The sequence below is a fragment of the Manduca sexta genome, chromosome 2 (genome assembly GCF_014839805.1).
Source record: "Manduca sexta isolate Smith_Timp_Sample1 chromosome 2, JHU_Msex_v1.0, whole genome shotgun sequence".
Lineage (NCBI taxonomy): Eukaryota > Metazoa > Arthropoda > Insecta > Lepidoptera > Sphingidae > Manduca > Manduca sexta.
This window is the reverse complement of record NC_051116.1, coordinates 8,800,594-8,809,197: the sequence shown is the minus strand read 5'-3', so window position 1 is coordinate 8,809,197 and position 8,604 is coordinate 8,800,594. Positions and strand designations below refer to the sequence as shown.

Genomic DNA, 8,604 nt, shown 5'->3' with positions numbered 1-8,604 from the left:
GTCCATGGTAGATATTATTTCAAAACCATAGCAACATTGATCTCATCAAACGTCAAAAAATAGTCAATTTTTCTGATAAAAAAAAGCTAATTTATTGCAAAAATAAAGTGAACAGGACACTGAAATTGTGAAACACATACTCAAAATCGCGTGACAAAGTGAAATTATTAATATTCAGTGACACAAAACGACTGTGAAGTGTTAAAATGACCCCGATTTGCTGATACAGTTCCATTGACTGTAAATGTAAGTAATATTATAAGGATATCATAAAACATAAATTATTTGAAGTGTTTATAATCTGTTAATATTAGTCAAGTTGTTGATGATATCACGTTTGGTTCTTTGAACTTTATAAATGCAGAGTCATTGTCGTTTTGAATAGGGCTTCGTGATTTTATTTTTAGCTTCGTAGTACGCGCATGTCTTTAATTCCGTCTGTTTGTTTGTTCTGCTTCGCTCGGCCGCCTTTTTATGTATTATTCAAGGCTGGCTGTGTGTACACTAGTTTGTGTACACTGCCTTATAAATTTGTTAATTAAACAAATCATTTACAAAACCTTGATGGTGACACTCATTTTTATGGTATAAAAACATAAGTAATTTCTGACAATCTTTTTGAAAACACTTTGTATATTACATCAAAAACAGCTTTATTGCATTTTTAGTTTACTTCTTTTTGTGGTAAATCACACATTTTGTTACACAAAATCTTAATAAAATTAATGTTGGTAACAAAATCTTGTGTGACCCATGTAACAATAAATAAGACAAGCACTGAAAAATATTTTCAGAAGAAATATACATATTACTCTTTTGTTTCAATTTTCATTATAACTCATTTAATCTCAACACTGTGCACTCTATAACCAAGAACTTTAAAAAACATCACATAATGGTTCTTTTATACTATGTTGATTAATTATTTTTACTGTAAAGTGTATGCAATAATTTTATTTAATAAGAATTTGTGTCTGATCAAAATAACTTTTTAGTATCCAGTGCAAGATTTTAATTATTTTACTTAAAAAAAAACATATCTCTGATTAAATTTGATTTGTATTGATAACAGAGAGTGCAGACAAAATATTAATTTCTTTGATTCAAAATAGTATTTTAAAACAATCAAATAATTTCTATATTAAATCATATAAAAGTATGATACATAGTATTTCCTCAATTAACTGCCTTTATTCATCTTATTGTGAACTGACCAAAATAAATTAATGTTTTCCTGTTTTGCATAACCTTGTTAAATTATATTGCAAAAGAATGTTAACTCAATTGTATATAGGTTGTGGGTGGCAAACCAACAGCATGCAACAAAATATTGTTGGGATCTAAAAAAGGTAGGAAAAAGGACAATAAAAAAAACTAAAGCAGATTCCGGATGTTGTGTTCAATCTATTTGGTGTCAGAAATTTGTGCATAATATAGCGTTAGGGATCACATCATGGGATGGAATACACAGAGCAGAGAGTAGATGCATTAGTTGTGCCTTTGATTACTGTTTGGGGATAAAATATATGTGTGTAAATTCAATCAGATAAATGTCACTGCAATTTTTATATCTGCTGCAGAGCATTATCCTTGCACTACTGTGTTCCCATTTGAAAGTCATTGTAACCTGCAATTACTTGGCATATGGGACTTAACATTTAACATCTATAATCAGCGCTTTGTAATTTAAAGTAGGAGTTATAGTTCATGAATTTTCACATGTCTATTGCTGCATTGCATAATCGCTGATGTCTCATCCTCACTCAGTGACCATCCTGAGCCAAGGTTTGTTACCCGTAAGTGGGTCGCCCTCAGTATGGTCACTTAACTTTCAAAGGTTTCGAGTGCCTAAAGCATTCCACCTGAAAGTCTGGTGAGTTTGTATAAACTGGCCCTGAAAGGCTAGCTAACTTAGAGTCAGGTTAGAAAAAAAAAATATATAATCAGTGCTATGCAATTTAAAGTAGGAGTTATTGTTCCTGAGTTTTGACATTGCCTATCATAGTGCAAGTGGCTCGCTCGTGTCATTATGCAGCTGCAAAAAAGTATACATCCTCCTATTATATTGCTATGGAAAACAATGATTCATTCAACAAATGCATAAAAAAAATACACACCTGATGATATTATCACATCTTACACAAGTTACAATTCTTAAGAATTATGATCTCATCTTAGATATAGATGTAAAGTAATTCGATACAAATGTTTATATATGTTATTACATATGTAAATTAATGGATGAAGTTTGGTTTTGGAATCGTAAAGACGCGTTCACACTAAATATAGCACGCCAGCTGCTTCGCAAGCTTCTAAAACATTTCCCAGGATAAAAATCCGCTATGTACTTTTCCCGGATTAAAATTGTAGTTTGTGGCAAATATTATCAAAATCGGTTCAGTGGTTCAGTCGTGAGTGCGTAGCAGACATATAAATAAACTCGCTTTTGCATTAATAATATTATTAATTAGCTTTTGCTCGCGACTTTGCCCGCGTGAAGGAGTTTTCCGGGATAAAAGTCCCGCTATATATTTTCCCGGGATAGAAAGAAGCCTATAACCTTCCCAGGGCCTTAAACTATCGTCGTACCAAATTTCATAAAAATTCGTTCCGTAGATTTTGAAAAAATCGATCACATACCTGGACAGCTTTTGGGGACTTTGTTTTATAATATTATGTATAGATGTTAAATATTCTATGTTTTGCGTCTCCATGTTTAAGTCCTATTGCGTGCCTGTCCAGGTTAAAGAGTAGCTGATAGCTCTCCTTAGATCACAACAGGAATCAATACAAACTCGACGAAAAGTGTGTACTAGTTCTGTCACTACCCTTTGGATAAAATGCGTGATTGTCGGCATTTTCCTCAAGATGAAAAAAATGAGTGACTACTTACACTGGTATGGAGCTTAGATTAATTCTTCAATGTCTGTTTTCTTATAAACTTTTCCTTAAATTGATAATATCCTGCAATATTGTCGGTATATTCAGTACTAGCTTTTGCTCGCGGCTTCGCCCGCGTGAATGAGTTTTACGGGATTTTTTTTCTGATTTAGTTGATATCTATCGTTATTATGACCAAATTACACAAAATCATTATAAATTGTAGCCTATGTGTTATTCTGATGTATAACCAATATTACTGTAAAGTTTCATTCAAATCCGTTCAGTAGTTTTTTCGTGAAAGAGGAACAAACATACATACATCCCCACAAACTTTCGCATTTATAATATTAAGCAGGAATATTTGGGACAAGAATCGAAAACTGAATAAACAAGTTAAATAGATTCCTAATCTAACCTCACATGCAGTAAGTAGAAGGGTGGGAGTGAAGTGTGGTAGCCTAAAGGTACTATATGGATCGCTGCATTGGTCTCATTGCAGCGTACTTGAGCTGTGGACCGTGACGTACCTTTCCCAGATTGGGAAACATGAATTAATGTGTATTTCGACCCGAAACTTGGGATTTGTTTTGAAATTCGTATTGTTTATGGCGGTTTATTTTCCCCACATCGTGGGTCGAGTTAGATCAGAGCGGAGGGCAGTAATATAGAACGTTTCAATTATTTCAATGTTTCTAGAGTATTGTGAAATTCAACAACGGATAAATGATTATTAATCGTCATTCTTTTTAGTCTTTGTTTACTGCATTGAATATAATATTTTTACAATGAATTATTGAAATATGGGCCGTAAATGTGGAATTCCACTCTATACGGGATGTTTGAAAACCGTAGATAAATGCTATGTAGAGGATATTATAATAATATTGTTATCTAATTAAATTCCAATGAAGCCGCAACCGCGATCGCCGCGGTCTGTGCCTAAACACGCGGTAGAGTCCCTTTGTTTTATGAGGTTATCTTTTGTTTACAGCTCTAATTACTATCCCGAAGACAACATTAAGGTTATATTAAAATTTCGTCGTATTAAATTTTAAAGGCCGAAATATCCATGCATATTAATTATTTTTACGTTTTTCTTTCAACTGCGAGAACTAATCACTAGCTAGACGTGAATTTAAATTCTTTACTTGTCAATACTTGTTTAGTTACCCAGATTAAAGGTGAAACAAAATGTATGAAAATGGACCTTAAGCTATAACCTTAATATGAAAAAATAACCTTAAGTTCCCAAGAAAAGAATTTGCAAAATACATATACTTCGATAACGGCTTCACATATGAAAGAAATGAGATATAAAACGTGATAATTATTTTAAAATACCTTTTCTAGATATTGTCATGAATAACATTCCTCAGTTAATTTATTTAAAAAAGTATGTAAGTAAACAAACTTAGTTTTTTTTTCGTTCGATCATGATATATTTAATATAGTGTGTAATATATCGTGCAAAGTGGTAATCCATTGTCTCTGCCTACCCCTATGCGATAGAGGAGTGATACTATGTATGTATTTATACAATTGAATAATAGTGTAATCCGTTAGCTCCGCCAATGAGATCTCAAGCGATAAGCCTGCCCATAAGGAGTATCAAGATCCGAACTTTTACAAAATTTGCCTGTTTTTGTGACCGTACTAACATTAAGGTCAAATGTTGCGTTTAATTATCGTTTTTATCACCGTTGAGGTCGAAACACTGGCCCGCGACGTGGTAATTAAAATGCTGTGTAAATAAGGAAGCTCGGTACAATGACTTCTTTCATTGCTCCATATTTCATGAGGTCATTTTTTGATGTGTACATTTTTTTGTTATGTTGTCTGTAGTTATTTTTGATTGACTGTCGTGGTAGAGTGGCGTTGCGTATTGCGAGGGTCGAGTAGGAATGTCGACTTCGATTTTGGAATCGGGTTTTTCTGCTCAATATCAGCTTGAAGTCTGTAACTGTTCCAAGTAAATGGCTACAGGTTCGCCCCCTTTTTGTTTGGACTTAAAAACTGTACATCTTACAATGAGCTCCTACTCCACTAAACGCAGATTTCAATAAAGGACCCTAATACCTTCGAATGGATTTAGAAAATATTCCAATCAGAATAAAGTTTCTTTGATATGCTTTTTAGTACATTGACTGTAAACACAGTTTTATCCTGCCACGAGAAAAACCACAGAGCATTTGTTTCTAAGTGCAGTCCAAATATAATTTCGAGCGAGACTGCGCTCTCAACATGCGCTATAATTGCATCTGCATGATTGTTTCTTTATACTACAGTTTCATTGTTTTGTATTTACATAAACTCGCTTTGCGTTCCCTACAGGGTGGAAGGAGTAAATATTGATCTCACCCATAGCAAATGCGAAAGTTATTCTGTGTGCTTCACTTTCTTGTTCATACCGCTGAGATTTGGCACACAGTCTGAACCTCGAAGAAGGATATTTCGAAGTTATTATGTGGGCAAAAGCTCGTAATGCATTATGTAGTTACTGGTCAGTCCGTAAGACCTAAATTCCATTAAACATACCTTTTTATTCGCCTTGGAATCGAATCTTAATTGTGGTTATATTCTTACGGTCTATTTCAATAAGGGATACTAATATTAATCTTCGATTGGATCGATAATTCACAAAGAATACACATATAACTTTAGAAAAGTCAGAGATGCGCGTCCTTGGGTTTTGAACCTGCGGACATTCGTCTCGAAAGTCTGTTCCACTCCTAATTAGGCTATCGCCACTTATTTACCAGAGCCACTGGGTTTATTAATTATTGACTAATATTTCTATCTTACTGTGTTCTGTCACAATATTATTATATTTATTTTTATTGACTACTGTCGGTTCAAGCTTGACATTTGTACTTACATATAATCATGGTGGCATGTACCGAGTGTAATTTCGCGTAGTGTTCTTATGACTGTTTTGTTGGTGCAATAAATAATTAATATATCATACTATACAAATAATATATTGTATATAAATGCGAAAGTTTATGAGGATGGATGCATGTTTGTATGTTTGTTCCTCTTTCACGAAAAAACTACTGATTGGATTTCGATGAAAGTTTACAGTAATATTGATTATAAATCAAAGTAACACATAGGATATAATTTATAATGCTTTTGTGTAATTTGGTCATAATATAACTATATGTATATCAAGTAAGTCGGAAAAAATAATATCCCTGTAAACTCCTTCACGCGGGCGAAGCCGCGAGCAAAAGCTAGTAAATATATAAACACGTAAAGCGATAAGTTTGAAATAACGTCTTAATGTTTTATTCGATAAAGATTCAATGCACTCTACTGTAATTATTCACACAGATGATGTTTATCCTCAGAAGCCGGGTGTATGTTCCTTTGCTGTAATTATCGCGTTTTAAAGGAAAACTCTGGATGTATTACCACATCGTTATATTTAGAATCGTGTAATAAATAAATTGTTATGGTACAATTTTGGAGTAGTTAAGTTTTATAGTTATTTTGACATCATATTATAAAACAAACTCCCCTTTTCTGTCTGTATGTTATCGATTTTCTCAAAATCTAAGGAACGGATTTTTATGAAATTTGGTTTGGAGATAGTGTAAGACCCTGGGAAGGTTATGGGTTACTTTCTATACCGGGAAAATATATAGCGAGAATTCTATAATATAGCTAAGCCGCAAACAAACACTAATTACTTTAATTAAAGAGAAAGTTATTTTCGAGAAGACACTTTATCATAAAGTATTCTAACCATAGATGTAAAATAAAAAAGTGTAAGTTTCGAACAAAATAAATATCAATAAAAAAAATATTTTTTTTAGTGATATGCCCTAACGTCACTAATACTACACGAAAAGATTTTTTCGCAGCGACAAATTAATTTCAGTCTGAAACATACACACCCCATATTCGCACGAAACTAAAAAATGATCAAAAAAACAGAAAACTAATACTGGGATTTTTGACGAAAATAAATGTTATTCATGGATGATTTTTAGCACAATGTTAGCAGATGTGAAAAGGAAAATGTGGTTTTATTTAGCAACGCAATGCTAAAATGACATAATAAGGGATAATAAAGTTTGGTATTTTTATACTGTCAGGCAAAGTGTGCTCTATGCACCTGATGGTAAGCGAAGTATTGACTGAAGAGATGTAACCTTGTCAGTCGTCTTAATTATGCCGGCCTGTTTTGTTGACTTTACCCGACTTCTCGAGACTTTACGGCATCCACAAAACCCCAAGCAAACAATAAATCAACGTAACGGCGGAAATGAATCCTTCGATATTGCAGTTTCTGTTGATCGAGGACAACGCGTTGATTGATTTCCGCGAAATTGTTCCGTGTTCCGTCACGTTTCATTGCGTTGAGGGGTGGGTAGAGATTTAACTGGATAATTATAGATCGTAGCGTCGTTTCCACTCTATCATAGGACGGAAATATCAGTTATGCAAACGGCAAACTGATTCCATAATTTTAGTAAAATTAAGTTGCCTACACGGAATGATATGAATGTGTGTAATGTATAAGGTTTTTTTATAGGGAGACGACAAAGTTACCCTACTAAACCTGATTGTAAGTGGATTTGGGTGGAATAGAATGTCGACGGATGAGAGATGATTACCTCTCGGCAGTTGACACAATTATGCCGGACTGTTGGACCCGAATATACACAGGCTGATACCAGAACGCGACACACTTACGCGGATCACTATGGCGGGTTTTACCACCTTGTGGTCGCTATCCAGGCGGATATAAAACACATCATACAACCAGCAAAACAGCTGTTGAATATTTTATGTATGCTTAGCACTTATATGTTTTATTACAATATTTGCACATGTCTGTTTGTACGCGTCTGGTGCAGACATTATGTAAATATCCTCGACAACGAACCAATGACCTGAAGAACGAAACCCACACTTTAAGTTTCATGTATACCGGAGCGCATTTGTTTCGCGGTAGCGTGCTGAGCCCTGAATTCGGCAGGAAAACGTAAATAGATTTCCCGTGTTAAGGGGTAGCTTCATCTTTGGCGAAGGGCTTCCTCATATCGACCGCCACCGTCCCTGCGCCATGTCGGCTTGTGGCCCATCTTTCTAAGTTGCAGGGGCTCCAGGACCTTCATAGGAAGGAGGACGTCTTAAACGCCTACGGCAGTGTTATATCGTCATAGTAGATGCAGTAACTATGAAAGAACAAAGGGCATAGTCGCAGTGTCGTATTATGCTCCTGCAACCCCTGATGATCCTTATTAGTCATCTCTTACGACAGGCCGGGGTTAGCGTGATGGAATTCTTCAAACTTCCCCTCCCACAGGGCGAAATATTGTTTGGCTCGCACTAGGCCAGCATGCTCGACTAATCGCACTCTTAATAAAATAATGACCCATTCCAAAATTGCCAATTTCTGGGAATCGTCAAACAACCAATTTCTGTTTGCGACTTTTTAGTTTTTTCCCTTTTTTTTTCATGCTATAGGTTTTATTTTTTTGCTTATCTTTAACAAGCTCAATTTTATTGCAACTTAAAAAAAACGTAGCAAACAAAAATTAGTTTTCCGACTACTGCCACAAATAAACAATTTTGAAATAGGTCATAATTTTATTAAGAGTGCGTAATGTAGTTAAGGTCCATGCCCAGCAGTGGGATAGAATTAACAGATCTGCTATTATTATGGCACTCTTCCCATCAATTTTTACTTAACCTACGTTATTATCACAA

At 34.6% G+C, this 8,604-nt stretch overlaps 1 protein-coding gene across 2 annotated transcripts in view; it reads left to right on the top strand.

Annotated features, from left to right (window-relative positions):
• The first annotated feature begins 22 nt into the window (after positions 1-22).
• Positions 23-8,604, top strand: part of LOC115449181 (EH domain-binding protein 1) — a 47,750-nt gene continuing 39,168 nt past the window's right edge. For both annotated transcript variants that reach the window (XM_037436738.1, XM_037436734.1), the window contains exon 1: positions 23-246. The gene's annotated coding sequence lies outside the window, so the exon portion shown is untranslated. The remainder of the gene's footprint in view (positions 247-8,604) is intronic.